This window comes from Tachysurus vachellii, chromosome 13, assembly GCF_030014155.1.
Source record: "Tachysurus vachellii isolate PV-2020 chromosome 13, HZAU_Pvac_v1, whole genome shotgun sequence".
NCBI lineage: Eukaryota > Metazoa > Chordata > Actinopteri > Siluriformes > Bagridae > Tachysurus > Tachysurus vachellii.
Window position 1 is genome coordinate 1205001 of NC_083472.1, and position 22407 is coordinate 1227407.

General features: G+C 42.3%; 1 protein-coding gene across 1 annotated transcript in view; it reads right to left on the reverse strand.

The window, feature by feature from the left end:
- ntrk3a (neurotrophic tyrosine kinase, receptor, type 3a) overlaps positions 1–22407 on the reverse strand; it is a 182828-nt gene that overhangs the window by 111978 nt on the left and 48443 nt on the right. The window lies entirely within an intron of this gene.

The following is a 22407-nucleotide window of genomic DNA, read 5'->3' on the forward strand; positions in this document are numbered from 1 at the left end:
ACACGTCAGCTTTCAGTAAGTAAGTAAACACGTAAGACCTAAGAATCGGAGGCGGTTTAATAACACACGAGCAGCGGACGGCACGGTCGGTCACTCCAAGGGAAAAAAAATATCAAAGCGTTTCTCAAAGTGTCTGTCTAGAACAAATTTAAAGAGAATCTTCCTCCCTGCCGTACAAAAGGCGTGAAATATTGACTGTATAAATTTGCAGCGGCGCACGGGACCGAAATCGGTCTGACTGTAGCTGAACACGCAGGTTAGACAGTTTTATAGGCGCCGAGTGACACTTTCATCACCCTGAAGGAACGAGGTTCGAAGCTGTTCTCCGTTTTATCTAAAAGTGCACACGGCTTTTCCCCCGAAGCGCTGAATATTGCTCTGTCCTGCCTCTGAACAAATATTCTCCCAAATGTGATTTTATCGAGATTACAGATGGCGAGAGAGATGAGAGACGAGAACAAATCTATAAAACGAGGACTTCAAAACGCCCAGAAGGAAAAATGCAGTGGGGTTGTGTGTTGTGTGTGTTGTGTGTGTGTGTTATGTGTCGTGTGTGTATATAAATACACTCTGAAAAAAAAGTATGTTTCTCCAAAAGGGAGCTTGAAAGTGATACAAAACCACGTTGATTGATGTAAACACTCGGGCTCTTAATGCCGGAGGCGGCTGACGCTCGCGGCCTGAGTGAGAATAATCTCAATCGAATCTGCGGAAGTCACAACAGAGCACCGCTTTACAGCACAGCTCTATTTTAGTGCCACACAATTGTTGGAAATTATCTAAATAACTTAGCAGACATGATAAAATGATCAAATGTGCACAATAACTGTGTGTTTTAACTCTTTGTGCTTGTTCCGTCTCCGTCTCCGTCTCCGTCTCCCTGCGCTACAGACGCTGGTGATAAGCTTCAGACGGAAATTAGTCTGATTTCGGTTGATGTTGTTTTCTGTATGCTTTCTCTATGCTTTTTTTTGAGTAGCTAACAAGCAAAGCTCACACACACACACACACATACACACACACATACACAGTGATGTGGGAGAACTTTTAGATGCAGCTGGAAAGATCATGTATAATTCAGTAGTGTAAGTGACAGAATGAAGCCGTTACACAACGCTGTGCATGAAACCTGAATCTCTAGAGTGTGCAGGTTGATGGAAAATCACTGCGACTGTTTACAATAACTCTTCTACTTAGCGGCTGCAGACCACAAACTTTAACCGTAGAACTTTAGCTTAGAAAAACTAAACTTTCTTTTCTAATGACAACAGCTATGGTTCAGTCAGGTTCACTGTACGTGTTAATATATTAATGTTGGCTTAATTAGTTCATTCTTGTCCCCTCCACTCTGCCTATTACACCGAGCCCTGTGTCGTGTACAAACTGTCTCCAAATTTTCTCCAAATAAAGTAAACTAAGGTGAAATAAGGTACACGTGGGTTTAGGTTTGAATCCAGCTCCAGAAACAATAAAGTAATGCATTATAACGTGTGATATGTGCTTAATAACAATGTAATGACACATTAAAGGTGGGGTCTCTGATGTTTGAGAAATCCTTCAGAAAACTGAGTCGGGACGACAAACTAAACAAAAATCAAAACAAACGTGTAGCCAACGAGCAGAAAGGGGCGTGTCTTGTCAATATGGGCGGAGAGAGTGTTCAGTGCGCATGTGTGACATTAGCAGAAAGCGGTTTTAACGTTGACATGGAGGATAAAAACAAAGAAAGAAAGAGAAGAAAGACTTACGATAAGGTAAGAAGTAGGACGTGTTAATATAGGATCAGCTTTCCAGCGCTGGAGAGAACTGAAGGAGCAGGAAGTTGGTCACATATTCACAGATTGGAGTTTCCTGAGTCAATAACTCCTGAGCTAAACGCTGTTACTACACAAATAACACCTCTTTTCTATCGTAGTAATGTAGAGACGCAGCTACAACCGTGTTTTGTGTAGTAACAGTGTTTAGCTCAGGAGTTATTGACTCAGGAAACTCCAATCTGTGAATATGTGACCAACTTTACTTAAGACGCCGAGGCGCTTTTTTCCTTCTCGATAGGTGAGTAACGTTGGTTTTGCTTTGTTACACAGAACTAATATATGCCTTTGTCCTTTACATGATTATGCTTGTGTGTCATTTTTGCTTGTTTGTTTATCTACAATCGTATTGTTCTTCACTTCAGCTATGATAAAGACACATTTCTTTCCGTTAGTCACCTGGGTTACGTATGTACGTGTGGGCGGAGCTATCAATACAGGGGTGGGACCCGTTTGGGTTAGGGGCGTGTTTGTTTTGGTGATTTTATATGTCAACACTGGCTTTCAAACGACGCAGACCCCACCTTTAAACAACAATAATCAAGATTATGAGGTGAAATGTTGCTGGATTTAAAAAACCTATGCAGAAAACCAGTAACACGAGTAACACCGTGTAATATTTACACTCGAGCTTTACCGTATTTGTGCCGTGTAAAATTTGTCCCTTTTGGTTGCTACTTATTTTTCTTTACAGCCTCAGTACATGTTCTGTTCACGTATCTATCACATAAACAGAAGCCGAGAAGCGTTTCCCAGCATGCCGCAGTGCTCTCAGTACGTCTGCTCTTCTTCCTTCAGATTTTAACTGATGTGAGTCTGAACATCAGGAAAAGAAACTGAACAAAAAAAAAACCTCCTCTGTGGATTTTAGCAGCTCATTAATAAAAATAAACACGTAATCTCCGAGGTCTCGTTTCATCCAGCCTTCAGTCGTGCCGTCATGCTGCCAAAGAGATGGAGCTGTTTCCCTTGTTTTTTTTCCTCCTTGTGCGTTTTCTTTGTAAAAACGCTTCCCAATTTCCCTCTGGATGCAGCACTAATTGTCTCATTAACGATTTTACCCCAGCAAGATTTACGACTTTTTAAAAGAAGCTACAGTGGGGCCTAAAAGTCGGAGTCCTGCAGCAAAAATACGTTTTTGCTTCATTTATTGCCAAAAAAAAAAATCAATGTGAAATTTGATGCAGTTGATATTATTCAAGAATAGAATAGAATAGATCTGTTTTTATCTCATCACAAAAATGATGCTTCATTAAGCAGATTTATTATTACAAACTGCAGCGAATATGCAGTACTTCAAGAATCTTTGTTATTATTCTTTATTTATTTATTTATTTTTACAGTTGCTTTTACTGTACTGAAGTGTTTTAATACAGTAAATATCCAGTTGGGACGAAACTTCTGTTCTGTCCAAAACCTACATGTTAAATGGTCCTAATTCCAATACTTGAAGATGCAAATGACAAATCTGATGCAATCAGCAGCAAAAGGAGGAATTCTCTATAAACTTATAGACTTTAGAACATTTTAGAGCAGGTTACAATAACTAAAGAATATCAGCAGGATCATTACAAGTTCTTTAGGTCCTAGAACCAATACTTGCAGTTACCATGACTAGGCAGTGGTGGCTCAACTGGTTAAGGCTCTGGGTTGTTGATCGGAGGATCGGGGTTCAAAGCCCAGCACAGCCAAGCTGCTGCCACTGCTGGGCCCTTGAGCAAGGCCCTTAACCCTCCCTTCTCAAGTATCCTGCTGTATCATAGCTGCCCCTGCTCTCAGTTGGGGTATGTGAAGAAAAGAATTCCGCTGTAATGTATATATGGCAATAATAAAGGCTATTAGGCAATTCACAAAAGGTAAACAGGTCCAAGTATGAGTAGGGTATCATCTGGCACAGCAACGGTCCAACGGTCCAAGGTGAAATGGGTTAGGGTGCACCTGTGATGGGTGCACCATTAAGACAAATCAGTCCTTGTACATTTCTTGGATTTATAATGGCAAAGTGTATCAGAAAGAAAAGCAACAGATCATAATAAACAGATAAATAGTTCAATTTGGGCTGGTACTTATGCATGGAGTCGCCACGACTAAACGATATCGCTTAGAACAGGATGAGTTTGTTACAGGGGGTCACGGTGTCTTAGTGGTTAGCACGTTGGCCTCACACCTCCAGGGTTGGGGGTTCGATTCCCACCTCCACCTTGTGTGTGTGGAGTTTGCATGTTCTCCCCGTGCCTCGGGGGTTTCCTCCGGGTACTCCGGTTTCCTCCCCCGGTCCAAAGACATGCATGGTAGGTTGATTGGCATCTCTGGAAAATTGTCCGTAGTGTGTGATTGTGTGAGTGAATGAGAGTGTGTGTGTGTGTGTGATGGGTTGGCACTCCGTCCAGGGTGTATCCTGCCTTGATGCCCGGTGACGCCTGAGATAGACACAGGCTCCCCGTGACCCGAGGTAGTTCGGATAAGTGGTAGAAGATGAGTGAATGAGTGAGTGAGTTTGTTACATGTAAACAAGTCCTGGTACCCAAATGGCAGGGTGTATCAGGTAAACCACAACACATTCCCAAGGGGAAAATTGGTGCTAGTACAAATACTCAAAGTTATCAGGACTAGAAGATATCGCTTTATACAGGACAGGTGCACGATAGGTAAAAGGCCCTAGTAGCCATGCTTTAGGTTACAATAAGTAGGGGATATTATCTGGAACATCAAACGTTCACTTATTAGAAACACTTGGGATTGCATGGGATTGACATTTGTAAATCAGCTACGAAAGGACAATTTGATAATAAATAAATAAATATAATAAAATCTGAGGACCCATCCCAGAGGTTAAAATACAATGACAAGGTATATCAGGTAGAAGAGCAAGCATTTAGGAAGGGTACATAGGTCCAGGTACCAATACTCTGGGTATACACAAGGGGATATCAGCTGGAAACCTACACTTTTATGACAGGTAAAATGGTTGAGGTACCCAGACTATATCTTGGAACTTCTCCTCTGGTATAGGGTTCCAATGAGAACATTCAAACATGTCTCAGAAGGACAATGAAAGAACATTAGGGATTGAAATATAGATGCTACATAATCTAATGGTCCTACGTCATGAGTGTAATTTTATCTGGACGTTTAACCTCATGTCTTTCTGATTTGTCCACCTTTGACGAGCAACTACCTTCAGATGTACCATCAAGGGTACCATCGTCTTTTCTTACTGAAAATGAGATAAGATGGATACAAAAGCTCTACCGCAATCTTTTCACCGATGACTCAAACGTGTCCTGCTGACTGACCGACCTTGTGCTGGACTATAAATGGCAGAATTATCTGGCATCTCTAAAGCGTGTGGAGTTGGAGGAGTACCATAGTCTGGTTTTGTTGGTCCTGTATCAAAGGCTGACATCCTGGTTCTCTTAGTCAAGATACATATTGAGCTGTTTAGGTGATGCTGAGATGTTCATGGCAGCAGATATACTGTAGATAGAAGCAGCAGAGTGTTTTCTTGTACTGTTTCCTCTCTGTCTTTTCTTATCATCCAAGTGAACTTTATATTACAAATTTGTTCTGGCTTTTCATTCATTTTGTTTGCTATTCCCTACATTAACCGGCTCTAAAGGGTTTCCTTCGTGCATCCTTCAGTGTTCAGTTTGTGGCAGCGCCCCAGTTATTTCACTGCCTCTCGATAACTCATAGTTTCAGGTCTTTTAATTGATTGTTCACTGACCAGCACGACTTTCAGTGCTTTACACGAAAGCTTTCATCCGTATTTGATCTTTTTAAACAAATACTTTTAATAAATTGGTGGACCTTAAATTCATTGAGAATTAATCAATTATGGTGAATGATCCCAGAAATGTGTTACAGTCCTCACAGTATATTTCATCTGGATCCTGCAGATGATCAGCTGCTGTGATCGTAAAGACTGCGCTGTGTTTATCACAGGACTCTTAAACACAAAAAAGTGTGTTGACTCACAAGTGTGGAACTGACAGACAGTGGAGATGGACTTAACGCCGATCCACAGTCGAGCTGAAACTGACACACGATTTAAAATCTTCACTACTGGTGTTTAACTCAGCACTAAATACCACTCATCGTGCTCATACAAAACCTGGTTCCTCTCAAGATTCTTGGTTCCTCGTCTCCTCGTCACTTTCAGCTCTGGATTTCTGTAAAGCTTCCCTGTGATTTGTGATTAAGTGCTAAATTACGTTGTGAGACCCCACTATTACATTTCACGGATCCACACACAGAACTCCAAAGTCCTAAGTGACACTGACCTTCTAATGGGCTTGTTACCAGTTTGCAACTCACTGAAAGGCAAAAAAAAATCCATTTTATAAGAGTCTGCACCTTTGGGCCTAATGAGTGATCATTAGCGTGAGTGACCAGGACAGCGACTTTCAGGATACACAGCGTCTCTATTTCCATGAGCGAGGCTCCTTCTAATGATGTGATAAAGAGCTTTTGTCTGATCTTCTTGGATCTCAAGAGGATTTTTTTCCCAATGAAAGCATCATAATCAGGCTTCCTGACCCACTGGCCATAAAAAACACGTTGGAAGAAATGAGTTTGTTAACCGTACCTCAGACTCCGCCTCGGGGTTTGTGTAACGCCACACAAAGTCTGAGGACTGAATACACGTAACGTCTTTAGTATGTACACTAGTACGTAGGGGGGAGTCGTGGCCTAATGGTTAAAGAGTTTGACTCTGTCAGGGATCAGCCCGGACTTCTGGCCATGTGCTTTTGTTATTGTTGCTGTCATGTGTCTGCCCCGCCTTCGTCTGTTCCTCCCTGCCCCGCCTTCGTCTGTTCCTTCCTGCCCCGCCTTCGTCTGTTCCTCCCTGCCCCGCCTTCGTCTGTTCCTTCCTGCCCCGCCTTCGTCTGTTCCTCCCTGCCCCGCCTTCGTCTGTTCCTTCCTGCCCCGCCTTCGTCTGTTCCTCCCTGCCCCGCCTTCGTCTGTTCCTCCCTGTCTCCACACCTGTTCCTAATTGTATCTGATTGTCTTTTGTATTTAAGTGTGCCGCGTTGCCGATGGCAGCGCGAATCATTAGTTATGTGTGGTCACGTCTAGTCTGTTAGTTGTTGCTAAGTGGCGTCATTTGTATTGTTTATTTCTCGTATTGTCTTTATTATTTATTAAACCCCAGTCATTTGAAGCTATCCTGTGTATGGGTCTGTCTCCCTCTTACCCAGACTGTGACAGACTCCTAACCCTAAGGTTGTGGGTTCTAATCTCAGGCCGGCAATACCACGACTGAGGTGCCCTTGAGCAAGGCACCGAACCCCCCAAATGCTCCCCGGGTGCCCACTGCTCCGGGTGTGTGTTCACGGTGTGTGTGTGTGTTCACTGCTGTATGTGTGCACTTTGGATGTGTTAAATGCAGAGAACGAATTCTGAGTACGAGTCACCGCACTTAGCCGTACGTCACGTCACTTTCACTTTCACTTAACTCTAAATACGTCCCAGCGTTTTTAAATGACATCATCAATATGAGCAGAAATTCGTGCCACATTTTAAAAGGCAGCTGATAAACCGGGTCTGTAAGCAAAATATATATCAGGACCTTCGCAGGTCCCAATGAGTCCCCATAAGACATGGGGAACGCTGGAAGCGAGCGTTGTCATGGGAACACATTAAACTAATGAAGTGTTCGATTTTCAGGGAAAAAAGCTATGCTAATGTAGTGAGAGCAGCTCAAATCCTCCAACTCGTGCATTTCAACTACATGGAAATGTTCCTTTGTAAAAGAAAACGATTCAGTTGATGTTTTTTGTCTTATGCTAAATGATCAGAAATTAATTAACTGAACCGCTCAGATATTAAACACAAACCTAACACACCGAACCAACATCTAATAACAATTAGGCAGCGTTCCGTTTGTACGAAGAATCACAAATTAAGATGTATTTCCACTTTTTTTTCCTGCAGATATTATTTTCCTGCTTGGTATCGACACAGCAGGCTCCTGTCTTTTGACCTGCTCTGAAGCTCCTGTGATAACGATTAAAGCCGTCAGTCATGAAATTAGGACTGTCAAGTGAAGACCAAGATCTTTCTTCCTCAGTCATCAGCTGTCCATCAACATCATGACATCTGGCATCAGAAATACTCAGAGCAACACAGGAGGGAAAGTGCAGAATTGACCAGCAGGTGAAAAAAAGGATCTGAAGTCCTGCTGATGATTTCAGTGAGAACTCAAGACTCAAACAGAGACATCAGGCTTCGTTTATAAATGAAACAGATGACCAGCACATGAATGAGAATGGTGTGAGAATATAAACATGTGGTGTAGAATGTTGTCCTAAATGAGATCAGGGTTTCGTGTAGATCCTCATAATACAGAGTTAAATGATGATACTGACATTAAAATGAGTGATTAATCAATCAGGACGTTGGGGGACATTTAATGTAGCTGTGGATAAGTTTCTATGTTTAAGTCCCTCTCTGTCTCTCTGTCTCTCTCTGTGTCTCTCTCTCTCCCTCTCTCTCTCTCTCTTTCTGTCTTTCTCTCTCTCTCTCTTTCTTTCTCTCTCTGTCCCTGTCTCTCTCTCTGTGTCTCACACTCTGTCTCTGTCACTGTCCCTCTCTCTCTGTCTCTCTCTATCTCCCTCTCTCTCTGTCCCTGTCTCTCTCTCTGTCTCTCTCTCTCTTTCTGTCTTTCTCTCTCTGTCCCTGTCTCTCTCCTTGTCCCTCTCTCTCTCTGTCCCTGTCTCTCTCTTTGTCCCTCTCTCTGTCCCTGTCTCTCTCTTTCTTTCTCTCTCTGTCCCTGTCTCTCTCTCTGTGTCTCGCACTCTCTCTCTCTCTCTCTCTCTCTCTCTCTCTCTCTCTCTCTCGCGCGAACGAGCCTCCTCTTCACAATTAACATGCTACATAGATAAACAGATAGACAGATAGATAGATAGATAGATAGATAGATAGATAGATAGATAGATAGATGTTTGATCAGGTAGGATGCTCCTGTAGCTCCTCCTCTCAACAGAAGTTTGCAGTCTGATTTAATATGGCTGCCATCTTAGAATTACAAGTCTAATTAATTAAGTACAAAATCAGATCCCAGATTATTCCCTACGGTAGATATTTATTAATTAATTAATTTATTTATTTATTTGTAAAAGTTTGCATGCCTGAGGACAAAATGTCTTTACATAATGTATTATTAACAATAGCAAAAAAAAGAAATAGCTAGAACGTCTCTGTCTTTCTAAACTCTGGAAACTAAAAGGCTCAAAAATAATAATAATTTCTAAATATATTTCCTTTGTTTTTGCCCCAGGTTTGTATTTGTGTTCCTCTCATTTTAATTTGTAATATAGAAATAACACAGAAATTGTATTACAGAGCTACAGTTTCATTTGTCCGTTTACTCTAAAAGAACATGACAGACACAACATGTTCTTATCTTAAGGCTTACATTGTTAATCGTCTATTTAATTGTGGTTAGTTTAAGACTTCATTGTCGGAGAGGAACCAATGTTTGTTCTGAACTGTGTTCAGTGTTTTTGGTGTGTATAATAAACCCGTGCTGATCACTAGAGCTGTGTCTATCACTCTCATTGATTTGGAGCCAACAAAAAGCAAACAGTGAAATAAAATTCCTATCACGGTTTAGTCAGACTGTCATTTTGCTCTATTAGCTCTGCAGCTGATATTTTTCATTAATTTCTGAGTGTGTCAGGGTTTGTTTACCAAACGAATACACATGGGACACTGAGGAGACGGAAAAAAATAAAGGGAATATTTGACTTTTTGCCCCTCGCACCAAACAAATATGGACTATAGAGTTTCAGACGTGACCAAAATACAGAAACATACAGAAACACACACACACACACAATGCTGCATTCACAAGTCTGAAAATAGTGTGTGGTGTGTGTGTGTGTGTGTGTGTGTGTGTGTGTGTGTGTGTGCCTTATAATCAGCCTGAAAGAAAACTATAAAGCCACTAATGACACCATTGTGCCCCCCCCTTCATCAACTCAAGCAACCATTTATCTTGCCCCTTCATCTCTCTCTCTCTCTCTCTCTCTCTCTCTCTCTCACACACACACACACTCTCTTTCTCTCTCTCTCTCTCTCTCTCTCTCTCTCTCTCTCTCTCTCTCTCTCTCTATCTTCTCTCTCTCTCTCTCTCTCTCTCTCTATTTTCTCTCTCTCTCTCCCTATCTTCTCTCTCTCTCTCTCTCTCTCTCTCTCCCTCTCTATCTTCTCTCTCTCTCTCTCTCTCTCTCTCTCTCTCTCTCTCTCTCTCTCTCTCTCTATATATTTATATATATATATATATATATCTTCTCTCTCTCTCTCTCTCTCTCTCTCTCTCGCTCTCTCTCTCTCTCTCTCTCTCTCTCTCCCTATCTTCTCTCTCTCTATATCTTCTCTCTCTCTCCCTATCTTCTCTCTCTCTCTCTCTCTCTCTCTCTCTCTCGAGTGAATCACCAGGCTCTTCTGCTCCATCCTTCATTAGGATGCTCTCCTGCTGAGGACATAAGGACTTCAGGATGGATCATTGGAAGAGCTGTAAAAGCAAAAGGATGTCCTTTGACACCTTATGATGGAGTGGACACCTGAGAGGTGTGAGGAACACTGGCTAACGGAAGAACAGCGTAAAGCCAAGATGGTGATTCAGTACATTTAATAAGAAAACACTAAAATAGTATTTAATCATCTCATTAAACAAAGCAGCGATATTGTAATTTCAATACACAACTAATCAATGTCCATTGTGGAAGTAATTTTTGTGCCAGAATAGAATCAATAAAAGCAATTGTCTACCCGAGGCAGAGCCACTGTCGGGTCACTGTAGAACAACAACAAGACTAATGTACAGTAGCACAGGACCAATACACAACCCATATACAATAACTGTTTTACACCTTCGTCACATCTGTGAATGATGCTATAGATCAGTACAGGGTTTAGGGCCATATATCATCAACACAAGAGCTGTCTAGGATCACTGTGGAACCATAGAGGACCACTGTGAGGTCATTATAGGAGCAAGATAAAATCATCTGTGCTCATTTAGGACCAATATGGGGCCAATGAAGGTCAATTACAGATTAATATAGAACATACCTCAGACCAGCCTAAGAGCAATACAGGGTCCAGCAGCAAACTAATATAGGTCCGCTGCAGGGTCATTATAGGGTCAATATACTACTGCAGATTCCTTGAAAGATGACTCTGATGCCATATATGTCAATTATAGGAACAATTTTGACCATTTAAGACCAATCTAGGACTATTGTAGATCAATTATACGAATTATATAGGATCAACCCATATACAGGACCCATGTGCAGAGGAGGCAATATACAGGACCATCATAAGGCTATTCTAGGACCAATATAGCACCATTGTAGAGCTACAGGATGACTATGAGAACACAACTGGGCCAATGTAGACGATGTAGACATTGTTGTATTAATACAGGGTCATCCAGGACCCTAACTAGGGCCATGTAGAATCATAAAAGGGCCATTGTTGGATAAGAATAAGAATAAGGTGGAATATTGACCCATATAGGTCATCAAGAGCTATGTAGGACCAATGTATGGTCAGTGTTAGGCCATTGTATGACTACATATGTGTATCAATACACATTTAAGACTAATACAGAACCATTATAGGACCACAGTGGGGCCAGTGTAGAACCTACATATGGTCATCGTATAACAAACAAGACACTAACAAGACAGGACCGATGTAGACCAAGTATCAGTGAATACAGGATCACCTAAGGCAATGTAGAACCTGTGTAGTGCCACGGTTACCTAATGGACAGCCATTGTACAGCCACTGGAGGACTTATACAGTATAAAGCTATTGTGGGACCAATTTAGAGCAATCATAGGGCTGTGGTAGTCCCTATATAATGCTAAGAATGTACTGTAAGTTACTGAAGAACAAGCACATGACACACCCAGAGCTACTGTAGGATCAATACAGAAATGTTTACTGTGCACAAAGACCATTGGAAGTCACTCTTGACCAAAGGTACATGTTAGCTTTTACTACATGCTGACATGTCCACATAAGCACAACCTGGATTCAAAACTTAGTAACAACACACTAATACACCATAATGACCGTACTGAAAGTCGGAACATTTTTGCCCTTCAACTCGACCACATTGCCGCTAGCCTAAGTCTCTGATGCTTGATAGGTAATAGGTAAAAAGCTTGAAAAGTTGAAAGACTTAATTCATGCCTCAGCCAATGAAATCCCTCACTATAAATGAGACCTGTGTTATCTTTCTAGAATCCTCAAACGACAATTACTCACATCAGCATTTCAGTCGTGCTCCTTAAAACCCTTTCATCTGCACACTTCCTGAGCAGCTCATTAGCAAGGCTTCATGAGGTTAAAGTAGACCGGTAAAGCTGAAAGTACCTTAAAATATGCAGAATACATGATCTAAAAGATCTGATGTACTAAAACCATGATACAGGTCAATGCTGAGGTTTCTGAGAATCACTACCACTTGATGTGAGACTGATTGACAGCAGTGGGGTGTTGGGGCTCCATTTGGTATCACAACGCTGATGTTTTAATCTGTGTTGCATGCAAAAATCCTCCAGGAATGATGAAGCAATATTGCTATGTCTAATAATGTGCTCGGATTAGCTGAAGGCACGTTTAATGTAGCTAACAATAATGCTACTCCTCAAATAGCCGCTGCTGTTCTAGTGAGTTCAGTCCCATTGGGTTAAATATTATTTTGTGTATTTTAAACCAGTTTGTGTAATTTATGGGGAGTCATGTCTGTCAATGGTATATCATTAATGTAGGTCAGTAATAAGACTAGGACCAGTCGAGGACCTAAGCATGACCTGTGTTAGACAAATGTAGGATCTATGTAGGGCCAGTGTAGGACAAATGTAGGATCTATGTAGGGCCAGTGTAGGACAAATGTAGGATCTATGTAGGGCCAGTGTAGGACAAATGTAGGATCTATGTAGAGCAGTGTAGGACAAATGTAGGATCTATGTAGGGCCAGTGTAGGACAAATGTAGGATCTATGCAGGGCCAGTGTAGGATAAATGTAGGATCTATGTAGAGCAGTGTAGGACAAATGTAGGATCTATGTAGAGCAGTGTAGGACAAATGTAGGATCTATGTAGGACAAATGTAGGATCTATGTAGGGCCAGTGTAGGACAAATGTAGGATCTATGTAGGACAAATGTAGGAAAAATATAAGATCTATGTAGAGCAGTGTAGGACAAATGTAGGATCTATGTAGAGCCAGTGTAGGACAAATGTAGGATCTATGTAGAGCAGTGTAGGACAAATGTAGGATGTATGTAGGGCCAGTGTAGGACAAATGTAGGATGTATGTAGGGTCAGTGTAGGATAAATGTAGGATCTATGTAGAGCAGTGTAGGACAAATGTAGGATCTATGTAGAGCAGTGTAGGACAAATGTAGGATGTATGTAGGGCCAGTGTAGGACAAATGTAGGATCTATGTAGGGCCAGTGTAGGACAAATGTAGGATCTATGTAGAGCAGTGTAGGACAAATGTAGGATCTATGTAGGGCCAGTGTAGGACAAATGTAGGATCTATGTAGAGCAGTGTAGGACAAATGTAGGATCTATGTAGGGCCAGTGTAGGACAAATGTAGGATCTATGTAGGACAAATGTAGGAAAAATATAAGATCTATGTAGAGCAGTGTAGGACAAATGTAGGATCTATGTAGAGCAGTGTAGGACAAATGTAGGATGTATGTAGGGCCAGTGTAGGACAAATGTAGGATCTATGTAGAGCAGTGTAGGACAAATGTAGGATCTATGTAGGGCCAGTGTAGGACAAATGTAGGATCTATGTAGGGCCAGTGTAGGATAAATGTAGGATCTATGTAGAGCAGTGTAGGACAAATGTAGGATCTATGTAGAGCAGTGTAGGACAAATGTAGGATCTATGTAGGACAAATGTAGGATCTATGTAGGGCCAGTGTAGGACAAATGTAGGATCTATGTAGGACAAATGTAGGAAAAATATAAGATCTATGTAGAGCAGTGTAGGACAAATGTAGGATCTATGTAGAGCCAGTGTAGGACAAATGTAGGATCTATGTAGAGCAGTGTAGGACAAATGTAGGATGTATGTAGGGCCAGTGTAGGACAAATGTAGGATGTATGTAGGGTCAGTGTAGGATAAATGTAGGATCTATGTAGAGCAGTGTAGGACAAATGTAGGATCTATGTAGAGCAGTGTAGGACAAATGTAGGATGTATGTAGGGCCAGTGTAGGATAAATGTAGAACTACTCTAGGTACAACATGACACTTATAAAGGACATTAAGGACACTGATCTTTGTCATTGTATGACAAATATATGACCCATGTATAATCATTATAGTCCCAGCAGGACCGGGGCAAATCAATTATTTATTATTTATTTATTATTTATTTCTTTATTATTATTATTATTTTCTAGACATTACACTAACTTTGGGATCAATTATAAATTAAAATCAGCATTTTATGCAAAGTTTACAGTGAATTATTGAAGTAATGTTTACTGGCACTGTTACCTCCGTGTCCACAAGCTTGGACTCTGTGTTTACCCCATTACACCCCTCTCCCCCTCCGTAAATATTTAATTGTATTCCTAAATTTAATTCCTCTAACTGCTGAGATGATAAATGTGAGCGGTGTTGTGTTTAATGTGTATTGATATTGCTGTCTAGAAAATAGAAAGATTTGTGTGTAACGTTCCACTGAAGGTCTTGGAGCTGGCAGCGATAATCCTCCACTTGTACTGATGTAATATTTGGCAATGTTTCACTCACTGAAAGAAACCTGGCTGTGGAGGTGTGACGGTCGAGTCACTCCAGGTTGACTGACCGATCTCGAGTGTGACGGACGCTCTGGGTCTGTTTCATCATGAAGACATCAACACTGCGTCTCAGATCCCTCCTCTGTGCTAAAAAGGGAACCGACGGCCTCTTTGTCCTCACACTCTTTCTCTCTATCACTGTTCCTACCCCTTTTTTCGTGTGTGTGTGTGTGTGTGTGTGTGTGTAAAACCCTATCCAAGCCCATGGCTGTCAAAAAAAGCAGGCTTCTCCTGACACATCCCTGACAAAGGAGCCAATTAGCTGGATCTCTCATGGTGCAGGCTTGTTCTTCAGTGAATCAAGGGGAGCTTTTATCTTCTTCTACAAGGACACATCTTGCTACAGAGCGTGGATACTCACACTCAGAGATCCGGGCCGAGTGTGTGGAGAGCGACAGGAGAAGCCTGTTTTTTCAGTCCTACTCAAATATTGAGGTAATGAAGATTAGTGCTGTGTGCACGTATGTTTGTTGGTGTCTGAAACGGATTATTTATGCAAACCTCCTTCAACAATCGCTCTCTAAACTGCTCAGTGAAGCTCCAAGTGCTTCTTAACCATAGACATATCCATATTACAGCTGGAAAGGGTACAGCTTGTGCACTACTGAAGCTCTTCATTAAAATATCTACAAGAGGAGCAACTTTAAGAGCAAGTGAAGAACCTCAAGTATGCTGAGAAAACTTTTAATTTTAAAATAAATTTTAAAGGGTTAAGGGTTATGGGTTAGGGTTATGGGATAAGGTTATGGGTTAAGGGTTAGGGTTAAGGGTTAGGGTTAAGGGATAAGGTTAAGGGTTATGGGTTAGGGTTAAGGGTTAGGGTTAAGGGTTAGGGGTTAGGGTTATGGGTTAGGGTTTAGGGTTAAGGGTTAGGGTTAAGGGATAAGGTTAAGGGTTATGGGTTAGGGTTAAGGGTTATGAGTTAGGGTTATGGGATAAGGTTATGGGTTAAGGGTTAGGGTTAAGGGTTATGGGTTAGGGTTAAGGGTTAGGGTTAAGGGTTAGGGTTATGGGTTGGGTTAAGTGTTAGGGTTATGGGTTATGGGTTAGGGTTAAGGGTTAGGGTTAAGGGTTAGGGTTAAGGGTTAGGGTTAAGGGGTTAGGGTTATGGGTTGGGTTAAGTGTTAGGGTTATGGGTTAAGGAATTCTCGGATCCTGATACTGAAGCTGAACATCTCCTTCAACTGAACTCAATAGGTTTCAGCCAAATATTTACAGATTTCCTTCACAGTCACATATTTTACTAACATGTGTTATTGATGTTTGTGGCAAAAGCACAAAAACTAAATTACCAAAAAGCATTTAAGTGCACACACACACACACACACACAAACACACACACAGAAGTGGTCAGAAAGGACTCATCAAAACAACCCGTGATCTCAAATCGGTCCTTTCAGCCCACGCATCCTAACACACACACACACACACACACATACATACATATACACACACACACTTAAATATACACACAACCACACAGCAGCTTGTATCGTGGGAGTAGGGGTGAACACAAGCTCAACTCAACCCACTGAGCCCCCCGACGGCGTGGGCTGAGCCGTCTCCATGGCAACGTGGGCTCCCACTTCAACCGTCAATGTGCGTGTGTGAGTGTCTATACAAATATAAGTGTGGGCAGGATATCAGGAGGTGGTGTGTTCATTTAGACACGTTTACATCCTACTGCTCTCAAAAAAAACACACTGTGTGGGGATTTCTCTGTTTTTTTATACACTTCCGTCGCTTCGTGTTCGCTTTCATGACGCCGCTAACCGGGAGTTAGTCATTAAAAAAAGTTACCGTGGCTTTATAATACACTTGCAGCATCGTCTCTCTTCCCGACACACCTGACACCTTAACTCATTACTCTAACCAAAGCCGAGTCCAATCTTACCCGCTGCGTTATCTCAAAGACAAACTGACACCGTAGTTCCTTTGTTCTTTGTTCTCCTGCCGACTGCAGTGCGTTCATCTCCTCACGCTCAGTCACACAGTGTCATTGTTTAGGATTTCACGAGCGCTTTCTCTCTCCGCAGTAAACGTCTCCCAGCTGCTTTATTGTTCCTTCCTCGCCAGGAGTTTATCGGCGTCTTTTATATAAGATGATCCACCTGGCGTGTGGAGCTTGGTGAGGCCTGCGGGGTGGAGATGGAGCTTGTAGTTTAATCACCGCCTCGTTTTATAACAACTCCAACAACCACCAAAAGTTTGTGAGCGTATCACAGACACTGGCTCTTATTCACAAAGCTGCGTTTTACTGGTTGTTATTGTTTCTCATGAGTTACGGGCAAAAGTTAAGAAATGCCGTAAATCAGGAGAGAAGGAGAGAACTTTAACAGATACAGTATGATACCCCTCTCTCTCTCTGTCTGTCTGTCTCGCTCCCTCGCTCCCTCGTTCCGTGGCTCTGACTCATCCGAGAGCGCACCTCAGAACAGTCCTCACTCGCTGATTACAGCTCAAACAATGACAGCACAAATCTGATGCAATCACGTTGGAGGCAATTACGACCGCAAATATTCCATCTGACCTCCAGAGATGAAGAGAAACTGAGCATGTGTGTGTGTGTGTGTGTGTGTGTGTGTGTTAACAAGCTGGTGTGAAGTGGGAGACAGGTATGATATGGTTCATGTGATAAAGAACTAAATCATCATCTCTGAATTACCCAGAATTCCCAGCTCTGGCTGTTACATTATCATACAGAGTAGGAGCAGTAAGGATGGAGGGATGGAGGGAAAGAAAGGAGACATTAGAGGAGGATTTACATTCAGTGTTTATAAATGAGATGATCATAGTAGTGATGAATCCACGTGACTTATCAGTCTGTCACTCTGCTAAGTCTGTTTCTTAAGTCGAAATCAGAGCAAAAGGATTACGTTCGCTTGGTTTGTCATTGTTTTTTTTTATGATTTCATGTAAAATGTCAAGTAAAAAATAAAAGTGCATTTGGTAAGAAGTGTACAAAGAAATGTTTTGTGATTTCACTCAAACTCACACAACAAATCTCCAGAAAACAACTCCAGCAGAGATACAGCGCAAAAGAACGGCAACGCTGCACATTTGATTCACTTTTTGCTGGAGAGTCGATTCAGAGTCGATTCACTTTCTCAAGCAACAGAGTTTCTCCTTCACAAGCGGATTGAGGCGAAGCTGTTGGACCGGAGAGTGATTCCCAGAGTGTGTTCAGGGCTCTATTAAAACACATTAACCACTCTGTGTGTGTGTGTGTGTGTGTGTGTGAGAAAGGTGACTGAATTTAAAGGAAATTTATAAAAATAATGTGGGATAAAACTGTGTTTGAGTGTTTCTGCATGTGTGCGTATGTGTGTATATGTGTGTGTGCAGGTGTGTGTGTTTGTGTGTGTGTGTGTGCACATGTGTGTGTGTGTTTGTGTGCGTGTGAAAGGTGACTGAATTTAAAGGAGCCTTTATAGAAGTCATGTGGGATAAAACTGTGTGTGTGTGTGTGTGTGTGTGTGTGTGAAAGGTGACTGAATTTAAAGGAAATTTATAAAAATAATGTGGGATAAAACTGTGTGTTTGAGTGTTTCTGCATGTGTGTGTGTGCGTGCACATGTGTGTCTGCATGTGTGTGTGCATGCACATGTGTGTGTGTGTGTTGCAGTTCTAATAACAGCTCTCATGCAGATCACCATAGAGACCATTGATAAGAAGTATAAACTCCTTCCTGTGACTGTAAACAAGCTGTTACTATAGAAACGATAAGGTATCAGAGTGAGTACATTAATATAAACCTGACCTACAAATCTTATGTAAAAAAGTAGCACAGTGTAGTAACTCGATTAGCTGTAATGTACCACACGACCAAACAGGAGAAAAGCAACAAATCACTTCCTTTAGGCAAAAAGCTGGAAGGACACAAACAATAACATTATGTAAATTAGACTGGAGTGAAAACACAAAGCTCTCAGGGAGGCAACACAATACAACTAATATAAGTATAGAAGAAGAGCGACAGCAACGTCTCCAGAGAACAAATAACATCCTGCATTGTCTACATTCCTCTGGTTAGATCATACAGAATTTACTGTTCCTTCTGCATGAGGACGAGAACTGACCACACCCGTTGTAACCACACCCTCTGTGACCACACCCTCTGTGACCACACCCTCAGTGATCACACCCTCTGTGACCACACCCCCTGTACCCACACCCTCTGTGACCACACCCTCTGTACCCACACCCTCTGTGACCACACCCCCTGTACCCACACCCTCTGTGACCACACCCTCTGTGACCACACCCTCTGTACCCACACCCTCTGTGACCACACCCTCTGTACCCACACCCTCTGTGACCACACCCTCTGTGACCACACCCCCTGTACCCACACCCTCTGTGACCACACCCTCTGTACCCACACCCTCTGTGACCACACCCCCTGTACCCACACCCTCTGTGACCACACCCCCTGTACCCACACCCTCTGTGACCACACCCTCTGTACCCACACCCTCTGTGACCACACCCCCTGTAACCACACAGTCTGTGACCACATCCTCTGTAACCACACCCTCTGTGACCACACCCTCTGTACCCACACCCTCTGTGACCACACCCTCTGTACCCACACCCTCTGTGACCACACCCTCTGTACCCACACCCTCTGTGACCACACCCCCTGTAACCACACACTCTGTGACCACATCCTCTGTAACCACACCCTCTGTGACCACACCCTCTGTACCCACACCCTCTGTGACCACACCCTCTGTACCCACACCCTCTGTGACCACACCCTCTGTACCCACACCCTCTGTGACCACACCCCCTGTAACCACACACTCTGTGACCACATCCTCTGTAACCACACCCTCTGTGACCACACCCTCTGTACCCACACCCTCTGTGACCACACCCTCTGTGACCACACCCCCTGTAACCACACCCTGTGACCACACCCTCTGTACCCACACCCTCTGTGACAACACCCTCTGTACCCACACCCTCTGTGACCACACCCTCCGTACCCACACCCTCTGTGACCACACCCCCTGTAACCACACACTCAGTGACCACACCCTCAGTGACCACACCCTCAGTGACCACACCCTCTGTGACCACACCCTTTGTAACCACAAATTCCGTCACCACACCCTTTGTAACCACACACTCAGTGATCACACCCTCTGTGACCACACCCTCTGTAAACACACCCTCTGTAAACACACCAGAGAGAGAGACAGAGAGAGAGAGAGAGAGAGAGAGAGAGAGAGTAGAAATGAGGAATGAGTTCTTCAATTCCATTGTTTTAAAAATAAAGAAAATATGATGTGAGACGGAGAAGTGAGACGGTATGAGAGAAGACGGCTACAAAGAGTTTACACAACACCTTCAATGATACAGAGCTGTTTCTGAATGACATTTTGGAGCAGAACGATGAGAGGACGGAGCGAGGGGAGAATAACCTTTACACCTCCAACATCTCCTATCATACACACAGACTCGTCTCACCTCAATGGAGAAAGAAAAAAACAAAGACAAAGAGAGAGACGTGAATAGATGAGTCCGAATTCACAGAGCAACCTTTTCTTTCTGTCACACATCAAACAGCAGCAGAGTGACTTCAAACACAGAGAGACGACCAGCATCCGAGAACCACATGACCTCCTCGTCCACATGACCTCCTCGTCCACAAGACCTCCTCGTCCACATGACCTCCTCGTCCACATGACCTCCTCGTCCACAAGACCTCCTCGTCCACATGACCTCCTCGTCCACAAGACCTCCTCGTTCACATGACCTCCTCGTCCACAAGATCTCCTTCTCCAAAAGACCTCCTCGTCCACAAGACCTCCTCGTCCACATGACCTCCTCGTCCACAAGATCTCCTTCTCCAAAAGACCTCCTCGTCCACAAGACCTCCTCGTCCACATGACCTCCTCATCCACATGACCTCCTCGTACACAAGACCTCCTCATCAACATGACCTCCTCGTACACAAGACCTCCTCGTACACAAGACCTCCTCATCCACATGACCTCCTCGTACACAAGACCTCCTTGTACACAAGACCTCCTAGTCTAATTAACTAATTAAGATTATAAAATAAGTTATTTCAGATGATGGAGTAGTATAAAAATTAATAATCTCATTAATATTTATACATTTAAAAGCACCTTGAAGTTGATTATTTTCCAATAACCTCAATCAATTAATTAATTAGTTTATTTATTTATTTATTTATTTATTTATTTATTTATTTATTTATCTACTCATTTCTAAGTACAAGTCCACAATCTTAAAACTGGTTATTTACATTTTTTTCTGAGTCTGTCACAGTTTTCATTCCAATTTTATTAATTATGACTTGATGGCAGCAGTTGCTTTGATGTTCTATTCTGTGATCTTTAAATCTGTGTGATTTTTACAGACATTTATTAATTTCAATATTAGAATTTTTTTAAGTAATTAAATAAATAATGGAATAAATGTATAGCTTTAATTCTGCCGGTTTGATCACCGGGTTGTTATTTTCTCATTCAAATGTATTTGTGAAGATTTACAGAACATAAACATAGAACAAAAGGTTATTATAAAGAATAATATAAAGATTAATATAAAGATTAATATAATACAAAATTCCAGATTAATATTAGATATATTTAAATGTGTATGTATTTATCCCCAATGAACAAGTCTGAGGTGACTCAGGTGACTGTGGGGAGGAAAAACTCCCTTAGATGGTAAAGGAAGAAACCTTGAGAGGAACCAGACTCAAAGGGGAACCTCATCCTCATCTGGGTGACACTGGGGGTGTGATTATAAATATACAGTCTGATAAATGTTGTATTGATGAGGAGGATGTTGTCCTCAAAGACCACATGGAGTTCACATCTCCTCTTTAGTATCGCAGAGTCTAACTGGAGCTGGAACATCTCTAGATGTCTCAGGATCCTCAAAGAGTTGGTCTTATCTCAGTGAAGGTCCAAAATGTTCATGACACTGAAGACAATCAGTGTGTGTGTGTGTCTGTGTGTGTGTCTGTGTGTATACAGAGGTGTGTATATACAAGTGTGTGGGTGTATAGGTGTATAAGTGTGTGTGTGTGTGTGTGTGTGTCATTTTATCCTTTTCTTTTATACTTTTTTAATAAGAGAGAATTGTTCAGTTGCTACGATGCACTTTCCCCAGGTGAGTTATAGTGAGCTACAGGATTTATAAGTGTGTAAATTGTGAATTTTTGGCTCAGACTGTAAATACAATGAGAATTATGGAGCAGGTAACTTCATCCTGACCGCATGACCTCAAGCTGATGGAAAGCTACTGACTATCATGTACTGCATCTGGCGGTGGCGGCGGTGTGTTGAGTCGAGGAGTGGAGTGTGTGTGTGTGTGTGTGTGTGTGTGTGTGTTGCAGAGAAGCTCTAAGTCCTTATTGATCCACATCAGAAGAGCTCATCTGTATCTGTAGGTTAGAGCCCAGGGGTCATTATATTAGCCGTAGGAGGAGCTGATGGATGGCACAGTCGCTCTGAACCCACAGGACATAAGCACAGGAAATGAGTCAGAACGTGGCCACTTCACTACACGGGAGATCAGCAAATCTCAGGGATTTTACAGCTTATAAAAGGCAACGTGACGTGAACACAAAATCCTGTGTACAGAGCCAGCCATGACAGCCTGGGAGTATCGAGAGCAACAAGACTAACATAAAACATCATCGGAAAAATCAACAAAGTCTCAATGCTAAAGCCTGGAAATGATGTAGGCTTTAAAACCTGC